The following is a 21,403-nucleotide window of genomic DNA, read 5'->3' as shown; positions in this document are numbered from 1 at the left end:
AAGCATAAATGTCAACATATCGGTATAAATGTCAATCTATCAGTCTATCTATCTAGATATCAAATCCCCTCTCAAAGTATAATTATATGTACTCTCTCTCTAAATTATAAACATCACTCTCTCTTTTTATATACACCTGTTAATGTCTCCATATCTCACAACATGATCACACACATGAACCTCAAAGATCTCTTACTTCTATGAACACTCTTAAGACTCTTATCCTTCTTAACATGGACACAAAAGAACATACATTCATCATTGTAATAATAACCCTACGTAACAAAGAGATTTAAAGCAAAATGCTAAAACTGCCACTTAACCATATCATTCAAACACGGTAGCGTTTGAATGATATTACTACTTCATTTGATAACATAAATTAATATACGAAGATATAATGTTATGCGTAAATTTTCAGGATTTACTTCAACAATGCATAGCATAGGTAGAGCCATGGAAGTAAGTGGTAATTAAACTACACGGAATATTTCGCATGTAGTTTAATTGCCATATATATTTTCATAACTAGCTGTACCTATGTATTGAGCACTGTTGAAGTAAATACTGACAATTTACGCATAAATTATATCTTCGTATATAAATTTACATAATAAAATGGAGTAATTATATATATATATATATGTGTGTGTGTGTGTGTGTGTGTGTGTGTGCGTACTAGCAGTTCAGCCCGGCTTTGCTCGGGCCCTATGTACTGTTTATAACTTAATGTGCATATATATATATATATATATATATATATATATATATATATATATATATATATATATATATATATATATAAGTTTGACTCATGTCCAAGTAACCTACATCTTAAATTTCATGTGTTTAGACCCAAAATTGTCGGAGAGTTAGGTAGAGTCTTCAAACCTCAACTCTTTCAACTTTGACCTCAGGGTAGCCAAAATTTTTACCTCTTAGCAGCAAAATTCTCGCCCAAAAACTGATTTAAAAGCTTGCTGCATGTCTAAATACCTTTTATGCAAAATTTCAAATGATTAAACCCGTGATTGGCTAAATAGTTTACTAGAGACCGCAAATGTCAAATCTTTTGAACTGTGACCGCTTAGTCGCCAAATTTTCTGCCAAAACAGATTAAAATGCTTGCCCTATTTCTGAATATATTTATGTAAAATTTCAAATATATAGATCCAAAATTGGCTGAATAATTTGGTAGAGACCGCAGAAGTCTATTTAATAAAAAAATTGATCCTAATTTTTACCCCTAAACATTTATTGTTTTGGGCTCGAATCAAATTAAAAAGTTTTATCTATTTTTAAGTAACCTTCATCTACAATTTCAAGTGTTTAGACCCAAATTCTGCGGAGGAGTGTGGTAGAGTTTTCAAAGATCAAACTGTTGAACTTTGACCTCTTGACAGCCAAATTTCTGGCTGAAAACGGAGTTAAAAGATTTTCCTAAATCTCAATATCCCTTATGTCAAATCTCGAGCTGATAGACTGAAAATTGACACAGTAGTTTGGTAGGGAAATGTACACACATACACACTCACTGCCAATTTCACTTTTATAGACATATAGATATGTAGTCATATATATAACTAGTCATAAATATATATATATATATATATATATATATATATATATATATATATATATATAATAGAACAACAATGATAATTGTTGAGCTTGGCATTATCCAGATAAGTCTCCTCTTGTGGAATTGAACTCTCTCTTTTCCTCTTACGCATTAAGCTGTTATATATATATATATATATATATATATATATATATATATATATATATATATAGTTTGTTATTATTTTTTAAATAACAGTTATCTCCCTTGGATTTGAAAATTAGCGTCCACTAATAAGACATTAAACCTTTTTATTTACCAAACGATTTAAAATTTTGTAGTTATATCTCATAGGAGTGAATCTGTCGACGGAGGCAACCTTTCTAGGCCAATTGATCTTGACATATCAAAGGCCTTTGATAGGGTATGGCATAAAAGTTTACTTCACAAGATCTCCAGCTATGGTATAGCTGGAATTGTCTTCTCAATTATTAAATCATTCCTGATAGGTTCATAAGTGTAGTCGTTGATGGGCAGAAATCAGAACCTCACAGTATTAATGCTGGAGTCTCTCAGGGCCCATCATGGGCCCTACTCTCTTCCTGATCTACATTAATGATCTTCCAAATCACATCCTTACATCATTCGTATAGATTTATGCTAATGACACTACCATCTGTGGTAACATGTCTGAGACCGTAAAAGACCAAGTTCTCTCCGATGTTCTCCTCTGATCATGAGCACGTGGTACAATGGGGAAAGAAGTGGCTGGTTACTTTTAATGCGTCTAAAACTAAGCTTTTATCTTTATATCATCAACGCTCTGATCCCCATCTGGCATCAATTGAAATGAATGGCTCTCGTCTTGGGGAGGCCTCATGTTTTGACAAGCTTCTACGCTTGACCTTTACTCCTGATCTGAAATGGAACACATACATTAAATCCGTTGCCAAGGCCGCTGGAAAAATGATGGGATCCTTCTATCGATCCAGTAGATATCACTGCTGATGCAATTCTGTATCGATATAGGAGCCAGGTACGTCCAAGGATGGAGTACTGTTGCCACATCTGGGCAGGAGCTGCTAGAAAGGACTTATCTGGCCTTGATAGGGTTCAAAATAGGCTTCTTAGCCTCGTAGGAGATGTCCTTTCCTCTAACCTGCAACCTTTTTCTCGCAGAAGAGATGTTGCGAGTTTGTCTCTGCTTTATCGTTATTTTCATGGCAAGTGCGCGACGTAGCTTCAATCTATGGTCCTACCTCTCCAAACTTCTACAAGAAACACTCGCCTAGTTGAAAACACTATCAATAATTCTCCCCCACACTTTATCTGTGCCTAAACCTAAACGTAGATTCCATGAACAAAGCTTCTTTCTTATAACTGCACGCCTTTGGAACTGTCTCCGTTTTCCTGCTTTCCAGCTGACTACAATATGGTTGTCTTCAAGTCCAACATAAACAAGCTTTTCATGAGCCGTTCCACTTAAGTTGACAAATTTACCGAATTTCTATAACTATCGATTACTATATTGTCCAATTGACTAATGTACACTCTTGAATCTTTATCCTTGAGTGACCTCTGGGTCTTGATAAGTGGTGATGCCTATGTAAAAAAAATTGGGGTCAAAGTTAAAAAAAAATGTGACCTCTCATAAAATTTTACATAAAGTGTATTCAGACATAGGGCAAACTTTTTAATCGATTTTTGATCAAAAATTTGGCTGCAAAACTACCAAAATTCAAAAGATCTGAGCTTTGCGGTCTCTAGCAAACTATTCAGCCAATTTAGGGTCTAAACATTTGAAATCTTACACGAAAGGCATTCAGATATACAGCAAGCTTCTTAATGAGTTTTGGGGCGAAAATTTGGCTGCCAAGAGGTCAAAGTTGAAAGAGCTGACCTTTGCAGACTCTACAAAACTTCTCCGTCAATTTTGGGTTTAGATATTTGAAATTTTAGATGTAGGTTACCTGGACATGAGTCAAAATTTTTAATATATATAGCTATGCACATAAAGTTATGAACAGTACATAGGACCCGAGCAATGACGGGCTTAACTGCTAGTAATAAATAAATAAATAGGATTGTTCATATCTATCTATATCTATATATCTATAAAGTGAACGTGTCTGTGTGTCTCTCTGTGTCTCTCTGTGTACATTTCCCTACAAAATAAGTCCGTCAATTTTCAATCTACAGACTCGAAATTTGATATACCGGGTACTGAGATTTGGAAAAATCTTTGTAATCCGTTGTCGGCCAGAAATTTGGCTGTTAAGTGATAAAAGTTCAACGATTTGACGTTTGAGAACTCTACCAAACTCCTCCGACAATTTTGGGTGCAAACAATTAGAATTTTAGATATAGGTTCCTTTTTTACATGGATCTAACTTAATAACTTGATTTGAGCCGAAAACAATAAACGTTAAGGGGTCATAGTAGGAATCAAATTAAAAAAATAATTTACATAAAGGGTGTTCAGAGATAGAGCAAGCTTTTTAATTGGTTTGATCGAAAATTTTTAGTTACCAATATATAAATGTATGTATGTATGTTTGCATGTCTGCCTAAAACTTTCGACAGAGGCGACGGATTTTTACAAGATCAGTATCGTTTTGAAGTTCGACCTTTCAGACGACAAATATCGAAAACTTTGCTAAAAACATTAATATCTTCACCTTCAACTTGACACTTTTCTACAGGGGTTCGCTTTTTCCGTCAATATTTCCGAAAGTCGTCCTCTCCTTTCGATTGTTTAGCCTTAATTAAAACCTACGTCACTTACGGTTTGGCGGTTGTCGTAACAGCAAAGATGTCAGGTTTTTCCCCGTTCTTTTCCTCCTTCGAGTCTGACTTTATTTATATTATCACTTATTTACTGATCTGTATGTATATATATGTGTGTGTATATGTGGGTATGTTTGTTGTAAATATATATATATGTACATTTGTAAGTGTATGTATTCATAGATATGTATGTATGTATGTATGTATATACATGTGTATGTATTTCAGTTATCATTAATTCATTTGCATCCTTTAATAGCTCCTACTGATAATTCAATTTTTAAGTAATAACTTGTATATTTCAGTTGACCCCTTTTCTGCTTTAAATTTTGGCGCCTTTTTAACGTCATCCTGTCTGGGTCATTTTGACATTGGCCTTTCTATTCTAATATTAACTCAATCTCCATTCAATTTCTTCTTCTTCTTCTTCTTCTTCTTCTTCTTCTTCTTCTTCTTCTTCTTCTTCTTCTTTACTCATTCTCCCAATATTAGCCCAGCCTTGACAGCCTATTTAAATTCTTTTTCTACGCATATTTTTTCCTTGCCTCCGTTTGTGAATTATTTCACGGATTTCTACCTTTTTGATTACTTTGGACCATCTTCCAATTACGCGATTCCCTTGGATTTTACTTGTGGAAATGGAAACTTAACCAACTTTTTTGAATTTTGATTTTGGATTTTACCGCTATTGGATATTTTACCCTTCACCAGACAATCCATTCCCGTAAATCACTCTTTTCTTCCCCATATTTCCTCTCCTTCACTATTTGTTACCAAGTAAGATCTATGACTTACTTGTAGTTACTTCAAATACTTTTGCAAGCAAAATCCGGTCCCGCATTTTGCTAAATCCTATCCTCTGATGAGAAGGAAAGTATTTCTTTGAAACTCCGCGGATTAAGGACTATCCACTTATTTTGTGCTTCCTTTTTAAAATTAAATATGTTTTTAACTCTTTTTTCAAAGTGTTTTTAACATATTTTATTAATTACTTGTTCTTATATATATATGTGTATATATATATATTAAAAAGTAAGAGTCAGATTTTGATCAAAGTTAACACCCCCATAAAGCCTACCATTACACGTGCATTTGAAAAGTGTTATCACCGCACACACAGAAGGACCTAGATTATAGAATCCACGGTAGGTCGTTTCATAAGACATGGTTGCATTCGAAATTAATTCTTTTTTATTTAGAACACACTCGAACTATCATAATTGATCGTTGCATTTTATCCTGTAATTCAAACGTTTTATAAATTAACAGTAGCTTCTCTACAGTGCAATGTAGACTACAATGTATTGTGTATTCAGTCACTGCGGGGAAGCATGTGAAGCTCCCCCTCGATGCACTGCGGTGGGTCCCCAACTAGAGCAGGGTATCAATTGATTGGATTGAAAATGGGCGATTTCATAGATTTCAATAAATTTCCTTGATTCTCATTCTATACCAGGCAACATCAGGTCTGCCTGCTAGCAGCTAGCACTGCTAAATAGATAGTTAGTTAGATAGATTGTTATATATATATATATATATATATATATATATATATATATATATATATATATATATATATATATATATATATTTAAAGTGATGGTTGTGTAGTTCCAACGAGAGAAAAAATGTATATTTAAAAGAGTGTAGCCATCAACAATTGTGGGTTTTTTTAAAAGGTTTTCATCATATTTTTATTTTAAAATATTTTTATAACGCGTTTCGAGCTTAGGGTGTGCTCTCTTCAGATATTTTCGTAAAAAGTTTTTCTTTAAAATGGGAGTTTGTGGATATGCCTCCGCTGATATTAAATATGTTTTTCATAGTGGTGACTGGTGCGATGCGTGTGTTCAGTGTTTAGACATTCTGTCTCCAGCTGTAAGTGTTTCACTGTGACCGGTCAAAGTTAGTTTCAAAGAGTGTTTTTTAGTCCATATGGTGAAGGTTTTTATGGCTTCTTTAGGGTTCTTTTTTAAAAACTTTCTTTCCCCATGTATAGCATACACTCACACACAATCCCATACGCATACATATATATTCATGTACATGTACACATGCACACGCACACAGGCACACACACATACACACACGTACATACATAGAAATATGTGTAGGAGCATACATATATACACATATACATACCCACCTACACACTCACACACGTACTCGCATACATCCACCGCTAACAATTATTTTTATTTTTTTATTTTTATATATATATATATATATACATATATATACACTTTCTTTTTTTTTTTTTTTTTTTTTTTTTTTTTTCCCCCTACCAAAACACGCATGTATATATGCGCTTAATCATTCAGACATACGTACACGTACCCACACACACACACAAGTAAGATGGAGAATAATAGGTAGAAGATATATATACACACACATACACGCACATACACACATATATGTACACACATATATGTATGTGCACATACACTCACAAACATCCACATACTATGTAGGCACATACACAAACACATGCACACACACAGACATATGCAGGGGCTCACACATACGCGTATATCCATATTCACACGAACACATTTACCCACTCATACATGTGCATACATATGTATATATACATACATACACACACATACATACGGATGTGTATACACTCATCCACCCATATATATATGGGCACATGCACTCACAATCCCACACACACACACATATTCATACATCCCACCTTATGCATATATTGGTTGAAGTTTCCTTTCCAATCCATGCACATATGCATACATGGATTCGGTCACCCAAACATGAGTGCACGTATACATACAAACAAGATGTAGCATAGATAACAGATGATATATAATTACACACACACGCATACATAATCATATGTGTACACCCACGCACATACACGTATACACACGCACACACGCGCGCACGCACACATACATACGTTTAATTTCTAGTTGTTTGTTTAGTTAAGAGAAATGGTACTGTACTGGGTATGGGCGCGCGCACCCGCGAAAGTTTGCGTGTGCCTTATTGTGCTTTTTTGTTGTTTCGTGTGTGAGGGTGTACACCTACCCAAGCATGCATGCGTGTAAGTGTATTTTGTGTTTTGCCTATTTATGTGTATAATTATGGAGAGACGTTTAAGGCGGGGTTAAACTTTGTTATGAAATTTTTTTCTTGAGTTAGCAAGTAGAAGTAGTTGTCAGTTTGGAAGATGGGCATTATCTCGAATCTGCCTCCACTGCATGCGTGTATATGTTGTGATACATGTAGGTGTCTATTTTCCGCGATTTTGATGTTGGATCGGTGTAGGGCTACTCTATTACTAAGGTTTTTTGTAGCGCCTATGTAGGATTTATCGCATGCTGGACATTTTATTACATAGATCACGTTTTTTGAGGTGCAATCTAGGTTTTTTTTAATTTTGAATGTTTGTATGGGGTTTGCAAATGTGTATGTGTTTCCCTCTAATATTATGTTGCAGACTCCACATCGTTGTTTGTTGCATTTTGTGACTCCTTTTGTTGCGTCTTGATTGAGTTTGGATGAGGTAAGAATGCGTTTTAGGTTTTTGGGTTGGCGTTTGCTTTTTATTATTTTTGTTGTTTTAAGGAAATTGTTTAGTTTGCTGTTTTGGTTAAGTAGGACGAGGTTTTTCGTTATCTCTGTGAAAAGTTCAGGGTTGTTTGTGTTGTGTGTGGAGACGTATGTTAGGATTTGTTCTTTGTTTCGTTCTTTAGGGGTTCTCAAATCTTCTACTGGTATATTTAGATAGATAGATAGATGGATAGATAGAATGATAGACAGATAGATGGTTATGAGAATATATTTTTGGCAATTATGGACACATACACCCCCTCCCTCTCTCTCTCTCTCTCTCACACACACACACACACACACATATATATTAATATATATATATATATGCTAACATACATATCATGCATTCTCACGTATTCGATCACTGAATCTCCATAAAAGTTCATGACACAATATAGCAATGTCGCAATTATATGTGTGGTCCATATAACAATGGCGTATCAGTTTCACATATATTTAAATGAAAGATACCCAAGTATCTTGGACGATGTTCGGTATGAATTTGTATGTTGGGTATGAATTTGACTTTTTAGGAAGAGAAAGTAAAAACGTCACATCTAACAAATAATTTGATATATTCTTAGGCTGTAAAATGCATTTCTAAGGGAGGAACACTTGCCGAATACAACCACGACATATGTCAAGAAGACCTGTTCCATCGAAATGTCATTACACACTTTGGGGCAAACGAGGTATGGCGAAAAGTCAGACTATCGATAACGTGCGACGAATTCTTAAAAATATATTAAAAACACTTTTAAAAAATCGTTTAAAAAAAGACAAGAACAAAACACGGTGTTATTTATATTAAAACGTTACTTTACTTAACGTGATAAATAAAAAATAAGGCGAATTGATTAAACAAAGTAGAAAGATGAAAGTATATGTTGTTTTTACGTTTTACAGCAGATTATTTGAAAACGAACAATTTGGAACAAAATGTGTGCGAATCTGTTTTCATTAGAAAGTGTGGCGAAAGCGGTTACAAGGCTTTTCCCGGTCTGTTTAGGACCGAAAACAAGCAGACTAATACCTACGTTGAATTGTGTCTGGGGTGTGAGGAGAATTATTATGGATGGAGTTTTGAGTAGATGATGTTTTCGCTCGAAACACAGTTAAAAATGCATTAGAATTCATTCTTATCCAGTTTGGTACTTATCAGCCAACGTATGCACTCATATATTTTAGATTACAGGAGGGTTAAGATGTAGGTGCAGTACAGTACAGGTATAACTGGAGGTATATTTTAAGTTATGGCGTATTCTGTATGTATAATTAAGTAAATAGATATTTGGGCAAGTTTTCAGTAGATGCGAATAGATAGATGTTGTAGGTGTTAGGGTTACATAACAATGCCTCTTCCTAGATGGTTTTGCAACGAACAATACTAAACGAAATCTGATACTCCCTGTTATGCAAAACGCTCGATGACTCTTAAATGAAAACTGAAATTATCTTCCTTCAATAGTAGAAACACACTAACACCTACAGCCTCTATCTATTCGCGTCTACTGAAAACTTGCCCAAATATCTATTTACTTAATTATACATACAGAATACGCCATAACTTAAAATATACCTCCAGTTATACCCGTACTGTACTGCACCTACATCTTAACCCTCCTGTAATCTAAAATATACAGTGACTGGGCAAAATTCTTAGCTCAATTCCTAATACCTACTCACACTGTAATGTTATCCTGTACCTAAGCAAACATATAAATTAAAAAAATGTAAAAATCTAAAAGTAAAAGTTTTAATCCACACTAACGCCTTTCTAACAAGCCTGCTCACATAGTTGCTTCCACTGCATGAGTGTTTTTTTCTCCTTAGTAACAATGAAATAGCAATGTCCCTAAATCACTTTGAGGAGTGTAACTATTCATTAGATATATAATCTCTACAAACTAACCCTGTAACATTAACTAACCACGCGGGGTCGCAGAAACACCTGGATTAGGACCCAGGCGCGGAGCAAACCCTCTCAGGACTGATGGACCCAGTAAATCTTCTCAGATCATCCGTCTAGGAGAAGGAAAACTCTGAAACTAAACCTAAGGTGAGGGAGGCCTCTCTAGTCTTTTATGACAACCTTCCTAGAGCTGGTGACTCAAACAAATTACCGGTCTGCAAACCTAAACTGCTTAAGGAGTAGATAAGCTCTGTCTATCGCCCGGCTTCCATACTCCTTCTTTGCCTATTAGTCAGGCGCAGAGACGCTATCGCAGTGACTCGACAAAACACTCAGTGGTAGATCTTGTTTCTTGTCTAGGGCAATGAACGCCATTTTCTCCACTCCCGACACATCCCAACCCTCAAAACTGGGCACTTCGGAGTGCTTGAGTACCACATATGCCTGTGCAATTATATTGGTGTGACCTTCTTCTAATGGGTTGAGGGTACCGGATTGACAGTTCTTGGTTGCTGTTTCCGACTGGTAGTACAGGCGCCCTAACTCTTTGGTAGCGCTTAGAGTGGCTGCTCCATCAGCAGTTGTATAATATCGGGGTGTTTGTAGTGCCATGTCACCCATGGAAAGGGATCCTATACTCATCCATGATGGGCTTTCATGAGGCCACAGTCCTAGTTGAAGAAAGGTCAGCTGATGGTCTACTTGTGTTGCATGTCTGATACTCTGCATAACCTCTTGTTCAGCCCCCCTTACGTAACTAAAACTCTTTAAAACATGATGATAGTACAATAAAAAATAAGCTTAAACCAGGCTTAAGGACAAACAAATCCAACTTGCCCTTTCCCTTGAGGCTTTCATTCACGAGCATCCGTGGGCTTAGAACTAACTACTTTAACATGCCTGGCTATCTCCCACTCTGCCGTAAGGATTCTGACAGACATATGCGTGGACTTGGAGTTTACATTCGTAACACCTCCCCTTGATTAGAGAAACAAACCTAGAATTGGACGATCAAGCCTTTATTTGATTTAGACTAAATATACAGCGTAACATTAGCTACTTTTATTTTCTCTACCGCTCTCCCTCAACCCAGGACTGCACCATAATAAACAAAGTCTCTGACAGCATAGACACAGCAATCTCCCTCGACACTAGCGCACAAGTACATGTATTTGGTGACTTTAATGTCCACCACAAAAACAGGCTTGGATTCTCTACTTACACAGATGAAGCGGGTAGCACAACACATAGCTTCTCTATATCTCACTCCCTATCACAAATGGTTACGTTTCCAATCCGTTTCCCTGACCAGCAAGAACAACACTCATCACTTCTAGATCTGTTTCTGACTACAGTTCCCGATGATTGTATAACAAATGCTGACAGCCCACTCGGGAACGCTGACCATGCAGTGATAATGGTCGAAATCGCCCTAAACTCTAGACCCAAAACTGAAGAACCAGTGCTGAAAACAACGAGATATTTGAAAAAGGCTGACTGGGAAGCCATCAGAGATCTTATCAGAGATGCCCCATGGGGAAATATTTTTTCTCTTCCTGCTGAACAGTACGCAAATGAAACCACTGAATGGTTCAAAACGGCAATTTAAGCACATGTTCCCATGCAGAAATTTTATAGCAAGCACCACTCTCCTCAATGGTTTACTTCTACTTGCACAACTGCCATTGCTCAAAGGCAGCATGCATACCGCAGATTTAACCGACATAAGTCCAGTTCAACTAGACAGAAGTATATAGAAGCTAGAAGTAACGTCAAGAAAGAAATAACGACAGCTAAGAGAAAATTTACTGAAACCACTAAAAAACGCACCGAAGCACAAAAACTAGGAACTCGTGACTTCTGGAAAATCTACAACAGTGTAGTAAATAATGGGCAATCAACAATTCCTCCACTAACCAACAATCACGAGGTTGTTTGCTCAGCAACCGACAAGGCTAATATGCTTGCCAGTCGGTTTGCTTCAAACTCCACACTGAACCATTCCAACCACCCCCTGCCTGGTTTTCCTTTGCGGACAGACGCCACGCTAGACGACCAAAAATCACCCCTGCTCAGGTGCATGCTATCATAAAACCCCTTGACACTTCAAAAGCATGTGGACCCGATCTCATCCTAGCTGTGCTATTAAAAAAGTACTCAGCCGAAGTAGGTCCAGTTCTCTCCAAACTTTACAACAAATGCCTTAATAAATCTTGCTTTCCGGGCTGTTGGAAAACTGCTTCTGTGGTACCAGCATTAAAGAATTCTGGCGAAAAAACTGACCCATCAAATTATCGCCCCATTAGCCTCCTCCCACTTTTCGCCAAAATATTTGAGACCATAATTAACCATACTCTAGTCCATCACCTTACAGATGCTAAACTTCTGACTGACAAACAATATGGATTTAAACAAGCCCGTTCCACAGCAGACATCCTCACTGTAATCTCTGAACGTATACACCATTCAGTCGACAAAGATGGAGAGGGCAGAGCGGTAGCCTTAGATATATCTAAGGCTCTTGACAGGGTATGGCATGAGGGTCTCATCAGGAAAATTAGATCATACGGTATCACCGGTAGAATACTTAACATAAATAAATCCTTCTTAGATAAGAAAAAAATCCAGGTTGTCCTCGACGGCTGTACATCTAAACAATATGATATAAATGAGGGAGGGCCTCAGGGGTCTATCCTTGGACCTCTATTGTTCCTAATATTCATTAATGACCTTCTCGACAAAATTGCCTCTGAGATGGGTATATATGCTGATGACACCATACTCTATATAAGGCATGACAGAAAAACAAATGAACACATAACTAAAGAAATGGTAAAAACACTAGAGGATGATCTCCAATCTGTAATGGAATGGGGACATAAATGGATGGTTACATTCAATGCTGCCAAGACTAAACTGGTTTCCTTCAATAATTACAAGAAACCTTCTCTGCCAGCAATGGCCAGTGACTCTTTATCTAAGAGTACATCTTTCAAACTGCTTGGCATAACGTTCACAGGAAACATGAGTTGGAAAAATTACATTGAAAGCATTGCCAGGGCCGGTGTGAAGAAGGTAGGTTCTCTCTACCGTGCTAGAAAACTACTAACACCCAAAAATATGCTGTATAAGGCCACCATTCGCCCATGTATGGAGTATTGCTGTCACATTTGGGCTGCTGCATATGCCACTAGTCTCTCGCTCCTAGACAAGGTTCAAAAGAGAGCCACCAATCTGATAGGCTCTAAACTGGCATCTAAGCTTCAGCCTCTGTCCTATCGACCAAATGTTGCATCCCTCTGCCTATTCTACAAGTATTCTAATGGTGAATGCTCTGGCGAACTGTACACACTTGTGCCCCCACGACGTAGACACTCTCGACAAACTCGACAGGCAGCTAAATCTCACCCCATACAGTAGAGATCCCCAGATGTAAAAGATCTTTCTGCTCCAGTAGTTTCTTCCCCAGAACCGCTAGACTCTGGAATTCCATTCCAGGTCCCTGCTTCCCCAACTGTACTGACATGCAGAAGTTCAAGTGTAACGTGAACCGACATCATGTGGCCCAAATCCCAACATAGTACCCCAGTAGTTGTTGCCCCTGATAGTAGCCCCCTACACCAAAGTTGCAATGTGCCTTGTTTAGAGTGAAAATGTAATTAAAATAAAGCAAACAAAAAAAAACCATGAATGAATTTAGGGAACAAACACAAATAATTAAATAGAAAAGTAAATCTAAAAAAAAAAAAAAAGAAAACTAAATAGTTATTACATGCTAACGTGTGCAAGTTTTATAAACATGTAATGCAATAGTGTTTGTCTATATTTTAGGTGAGGTTTGATTAATTATTATTTGGATTCTTCGGATTAAATCCTTCTTAGATAAGAGAAAAATCCAGGTTGTTTTTTTTATTATGTTGGTTTGAAAAATGAAAACACAGAAACAAAAAACATTTTCCACAATTATGCACCTGGAGACTGTCGGAAGCTGAAACGTAAAAAAATAACAAAACAAAAGCAATGAAAACGTAAATATATAGTTCTAATATTAAACATAATACAATAAATGAAACATTCACAATAATACAGTTCAATAAAGCATTAAAAAATACAATAAATTAAAACATTCAAAACAATACAATAAAATAAAACATTCAAAATAATAAAATAAAATAAAGCATTCAAAATAATAAAATAAAATAAAGCATTCAAAATAATAAAATAAAATTAAACATTCAAAAAATAAAATAAAATAAAACATTCAAAATAATGCAATAAAATAAAACATTCAAAATAATAGAATAAAATAACACATTCAAAATAATAAAAAAACATTCAAAATAATAAAATAAAATAAAGCATTCAAAATAATAAATTAAAATAAAACATTCAAAATAATAATATAAAATTAAACATTCAAAAAATAAAATAAAATAAAACATTCAAAATAATGCAATAAAATAAAACATTCAAAATAATACAATAAAATAAAACATTCAAAATTACACAATCAAATAAAACATTCAAAACAATACAATAAAATAAAAAATTCAAGATGGTAAAATAACATAAAATAAAACATTCAAAATCACAAACAAAAAAAATCATTCAAAATAATAAAATAAAATAAAACATTCAAAATAATACAATAAAATAAAAAATTCAAAATAATAAAATAAAACATTCAAAATAATACAATAAAATAATATATTCAAAATAATAAAATAAAATAAAACATTCAAAATAATAAAATAAAATAAAACATTCAAAATAATAATAAATAAAATAAAACATTCAAAATAATACAATAAAATAAAACATTACAACAATACAATAAAATGAAACATTCAAAATAATAAAATAAAACATTCAAAATAATACATTAAAATAATATATTCAAAATAATAAAATAAAGTAAAACATTAAAAATAATAAAATAATGTAAAGCATTCAAAATAATAAACTAAAATAAAACATTCAAAATAATACAATAAAATAAAAAATTCAAAATAAGAAATAAAATAAAATATTCAAAATAATGCAATAAAATAAAACATTCAAAATAAATATAATAGATTCCAAATAATGCAATAAAATAAAACATTCAAAATAATGCAATAAAATAAAACATTCAAAATAATGCAATAAAATAAAACATTCAAAATAATACCATAAAAACAAATATTCAAAATAAAAATAAAATAAAACATCCAAAATAATAAAATAAAATAAAATATTAAAAATAATACAATAAAACAAAACATTAAAAATAAAAAATAAAATAAAATATTCAAAATAATACAATAAAATAAAACATTCAAAATGATACAATGGTATAGTATAATGGTGGATTAAATATTCGGATAAATATTCTTATCTCGGTTTTTGTGTTCGTTTGAAAAACGAAAATACAAAACCAACATACATTTTCCACAATTATGCACATGGAAAATGTCGGAAGCTGAAACGTTTTTTTTTAAAAAGTAATAAAAGAAAAGCAACCAAAATGTAAATTAATAGTTCTAATATTCAAAATAATACAATAGATAACACAATGGAACACGTACATCAAGTCTGTTGCCAAGGTCGCTGGAAAGATGGTGGGATCCTTCTACCGCTCCAAATATCTCACTACTGATGCAATTCTCAATCTATATAAAAGCCAAGTACGTCCAAGGATGGAATGCTGCTGCCAAATCTGGGCAGGAGCTGCTAAAAACAGCCTATCCTGCCTTGACAGAGTACAAAATAGACTTCGTGGCTTAGTGGGGGATGCCTTTTTCTCTTCCCTGCAACCTCTCTCCCACAGAAGAGACGTTGCAAGCCTATCTTTGTTTTATCATTATTTCCATGGACGGTGCTCGTCTGAACTCCAATCTTTGGTTCCCCCTCGCCAATCTTTTACGAAAAACACCCGTTTAGCTGAATCCACTGTCAAAAACGTTCCCCACTCTATGCCAAAAACGTTCCCCATCTATGCCTAAATCAAAACGTAGATTCCATGAACAAAGCTTCTTTCTTAGAAGTGTACGCAAGTGGGACTCTGTTCCGTCTGCCTGCTTCCCTCCTGACTACAACTTGGATGTCTTCAAGTCCAACGTAAACAAATTCCTGATGAACCGCCCCCTTAAGTAGACACTTTATTAAATATCCACACTAACGTACTGTACTTACAATAACACTTATCCCTGAGTGACTTCCGGGTCTTGATAAGTGGTGACCACCTTGTAAAAAATAAATAAATAAAACATTCAAAATAATAAAATAAAGTAAAACATTCAAAATAATACCATAAAATAAAACATTCAAAATAATGCAATAAAATAAAACATTCAAAATAATAAAATAAAATAAAACATTCAAAATAATACAATAAGATAAAACATTCAAAATAAAAATAATATAAAAGATTCCAAATAATACACTAAAATAAAACATTTAAAATAATACCATAAAATATAACGTTCAAAATAATACAATAAAATAAAACATTCAAAATAATTCAATAAAATAAAACATTCAAAATAATACCATAAAATAAAACATTCAAAATAATGCAATAAAATAAAACATTCAAAATAATGCAATAAAATAAAGCATTCAAAATAATACCATAAAATAAAACATTCAAAATAATGCAATAAAATAAAACATTCAAAATAATGCAATAAAATAAAACATTCAAAATAATACAATAAAATAATATATTCAAAATAATAAAATAAAATAAAACATTCAAAACAATACAATAAAATAAAACATTCAAAATAATAAAATAAAATAAAACATTCAAAATAATGCAATAAAATAAAACATTCAAAATAAAAAAATAATATAATAGATTCCAAATAATGCAATAAAATAAAACATTCAATGTGATACAATTAAATAAAATAATGGTAGAATAAATATCAGACAGCCTTTTTGGATTATAAATTGAACTTGTTTTACGATGGATTTCTTATCATGAAATAACCAGGTTGTATTTTTAAATCAATGTTTATATCGTTGTATTCTTTCTAGTACCAAATATATTTGCACTGTTAAATTTTTTATTATACGCTTAAATAACGTTTTCACATACCAACACTTTTTTATACGAAGTGAAACGCGTTCTCACATAATTTTTAATCGATATTATTTCATAACATTAGAGTATACATCAAGCTTTTACCTGATAACGTTGGTATAAAAATATATTTTTATATATAGGAAGTATATAACACACACATAATAATAAATAAATACCTACCTTCTTTTCCTTTTCTGATGAGAAGCGTTAGGCTTCGAAATATCTAGGTATAAAGACCATATATATATATATATATATATATATATATATATATATATATATATATATATATATATATATATATATATATACATATGCTGTACTAATATGAATTAATCCTCCTATTGAATGAACGATTAAATTTATATGTATAGATCTTTATATTGCCGTATTTTTCATATCCCCCGCTCTCTCCCCACTCTCTCTCTCTCTCTCTCTCTCTCTCTCTCTATATATATATATATATATATATATATATATATATATATACATATATATATATGTAGGTATATATATATACATATATATACATACATATATATATATATATATATATATATAATTATACAACTCACATGACCTTGTAACGATGTATGTGACCCGCTTTCCGGTTCACGACATCCGGTTGCGCATGCGCGCATGACCTGCGCACTGAAATGCTAACGTTATTATTTCGAAATTATTATTTAACATGGGAAGAGTGGGGGTTAAAATAACTTAAAGGTAATATAAAAATGAACGCTGTAAAAAAAAGCAGACAGCATTAACAATTGTTTTTTTTTTTGATAATTTAAACGCGAAAAAACCCCAAAAGAACAATTGGGACGCTGAAATATTAACGTTGTTATTTCGAAATTATTATTTATCATGGGAAGCGTGGGGGTTAAAATAACTTAAACGTAATACAGAAATGAACGATGTAAAAAAAAAAGAAGATATATCCAAATTTGAATTTAACTATAATAAGTATTATGGTATCTGTTCAGTACATATATATATATATATATATATATATATATATATATATATATATATATATATATATATATATATACCGCATGAGTCACGAGAAACGGATGTTTTTTTTCTGCTTAGGTAAGGGATAGGGGTTTGAGGAAGGAACCTGCTAAAATTTTTGTTAAAATATTGGCAGTTGTCTTTTTTTTTTAAAACATCCGTTTCCGGTGACTCATCCTACACACACACACACACACACACACACACACACACGCACACGCACACGCACACACACACACACACACACACATATATATATATATAAATATATGTATATATATACATATATATATATATATATATATATACTAGCAAGGTACCCGTCGTTGACTGGGTTCAGAAACAGTCTACAGAAAATGGACTCTGATTTATGAAAGTATGATAGGTTATGAAAAGGAAGGGTTGGAAAGAGATAGCTTCGAATTTGGGGGTATCAAAACCAAAGCAAAATATGATGAAAGTAAAAATAAAATAGATAAACCCCATAATTTATTATACCATACCTGTTCACACTGAAACACTTATCACAATATTCTGTGGATCAATATTAAAAAACCTTGTTAAACTTTGTAACATATTTCCATTCTATGGAGGTCAGGCGCGAACGAACACCCCATAATTTTATTATACCATTTCTTCAAACTGAAACAAAAGTATACTTACGGAGATATATATGAAAAGTCGAGGCAGGTCTATAAATGGTCCACAAGTAATCTTTTTTACTATAAAAATCTGAAAAAAAATCTTTATAATGTACGTACTTGTCACTGCATGAAAACGTCATATTCCAAAAATCACGTAAATCGATCGAGTATTTTTTTTATTTAAGAAAATCAAATATTATGAGACATTTTATCGAAGAAACACATCACGCCATCTTGTTTTTGAATGATACACTGCTAGTTTAAAGAAAGTGGGGGATCACTTTTCTATAATAATTTAACTCATAATGATCACCCACGTTATGGCCACCACTAGTGAAAAACTTGAATTTACGCCGCTGAAATACACATTTGCCGAATTTTTGTTGGAGTAGCGTCAACGTGTGGGTGCTCAATTTACGTAAAATTCTTCATATCTGTGAAACTACTCGTTTGCTGGAATTTTAAACGTTATTTTCGTTTTCAACATCCTCAAAAACTTACAAATGTCTTAATTATCCAAGTTTTTTTTTCTATAGCGTGGACAGTCGATTGTCCGCCCCTTGCCGATCTTATATTCCAAACATTCCCAATAGGTGTCGCTAGCAGTGTATCATTAAAAAAAAAGAAGATTTTTTTCAGATTTTTATAGCAAAAAGATTACTTGTGGACCATTTATAGACTTGCACCGAAGTCTTTATTAAAGTTTGTGCCGATTTCCATTCTATAGAGGTCAGGCGCGAACGCAGACCCCACAAATTTATTATACCATCCCTATTTAAGTTAAAACATACTTATCACAGTATTATTATGTACATCTATATGAAAACACTTGTAAGCGTTTTTTTTAAATTTTAAAATTTTTTATTTCCATACTTTGTGGACCAGGCGCATTCGCAGACCCCACAATTTTAATGAATCATCATTATGCCAGATCAAACATACCCATTCCTGTGTCTCAATACATATTCTAACATTATATGTGATCAGTTTTCTATAATAGTCAACCATATAGGAGCCTATTCGTGACCAGACACACACAGACGTTCAGCTTTATATATATATATATATATATATATATATATATATATATATATATATATATATATATATATATAGTCATTCACGTACAGTACTGTTTCATTGTATCTCAGCTAATCAATGCGGCTGGACTAGCAACTACTCTAAGCCAGGTTTGAAATCCACCGCCTATACGATAATCGGTGCTCTTAGCCGTTACGGTATTTGGTTGCTGACAAGATGGGTATGTGAATTTACAATGTTCAAACATCGTCCAAACCCTAAGCTCCATTTGTTTACACAAAGACAATCGCTAGTGGCAGTTTGTTTATCACTTACCAGTATGCTCAACCAAAGATAGAAATCATTTATAGTCGTCTATATGCAATACTGTTTCGCTGTATCACAGCTCATTATTGTCGTCTAGACTAGCAACTATCTAAAACCAAATTTGAAACTACATATACACTAATATATATATATATATATATGTGTGTGTGTGTGTGTGTGTCTGTGTGTGTGTGTATTTACATATGCATGTGTATGTGATTTACTTGTGTGTTTGTGTCTGTATTGATTAAATAACGTAAGTGTATAGTATATGGCCGCTTCTTTGCTACTGTTTATTGAATTTAAATATAAACATATACAACGTATAATTAAATGTCTTTAAAACTTATCTCTGTTCATTAATTCTTGCACGTGTGCAGATTTGATATCATGGATTATTGACTTCTTTCATCAACCAATATATACATACATATATACATACATACATATACATACATACATACAAACATACATATATATATATATATATATATATATATATATATATATATATATATATATCAACTCCAGCCTCTATCAACGCCTCAAACCTTTTGTGTGATGATGGTCGCTTTCGTTAGTGGGAGGAGGTTTGCTTTTTTGTTTTTGAAGGGAAATGCCCGCTCTTATCGCTGCCCAGTAACCCCTAACCCACAACTACCGCGCCGATATATACAATGTTGTATCGGTTTGCACCTACATCTGTTGTTAATTTATTACTTTTAAAACGGGCTATCGGTGGTGTGGAAATATTCAGAATCATCGTCTGATACCCCTGACAAACAACAATTACTATCGAGAGGCGTAATTTTTATCGTTTGTGTGTGTGTGTGTGTGTGTGTGTGAGTATATATATATATATATATATATATATATATATATATATATATATATATATATATATATATATATATATACAGTAGCGTCCAAAACTAAGGGAGAAATTTTAAAACCTAATATTTGTTAGAAATAATAACTGTGAAAAGCTGAAATTTTGACAACTGGTAGTCGTTATCATCTATAATAACATACTAAAATTTGAATAATTTGTAAAGAATAGAAAAAGAATTATAATAATTATTTATTTATTTTATATGAGTGCTGCAAACAAAAAAAAGAAATGACCAAGTTCATCATTTTCTCCTCCATATTTAGTCCCAAAAGTCCCCAAGGCCTTAACATATTTAAATTGGAGTTCAGCGCCATGCAAAACTGCTAAATAGACATACACAGAAAATCTTGGACAAATATAGTAGCCTATTCCCAAAAAATGGAGTGTTTCTATTAGCCCATAAAAGTCCCTGGGGTACACCCAAAAGTTATCGCGAAGTATAGCCAAACAAAATTATATAGAAATCAGTTAGTTACAACTTTTCAGAAAGTTTTACATCAAAATGCAAGGTATAAATTTGTTTTTAATAAGCACAAAAGTGTCAATTTTAGTCATTTTAACTCGAAAGGCATCCCTGTTGGGGGGCAACCGG

The 21,403-nt window shown here is 33.2% G+C and overlaps 1 long non-coding RNA gene across 2 annotated transcripts in view; it reads left to right on the top strand.

Annotated features, from left to right (window-relative positions):
• Positions 1–21,403, top strand: part of LOC145276929 (uncharacterized) — a 317,751-nt gene that overhangs the window by 86,040 nt on the left and 210,308 nt on the right. The gene's annotated exons all lie outside the window — the stretch shown is intronic.

Source organism: Euprymna scolopes, chromosome 5 (genome assembly GCF_053919585.1).
Source record: "Euprymna scolopes isolate OS-2025 chromosome 5, ASM5391958v1, whole genome shotgun sequence".
In the NCBI taxonomy this organism is placed as follows: Eukaryota; Metazoa; Mollusca; class Cephalopoda; order Sepiida; family Sepiolidae; genus Euprymna; species Euprymna scolopes.
This window is presented reverse-complemented; position numbering and strand designations above follow the sequence as displayed.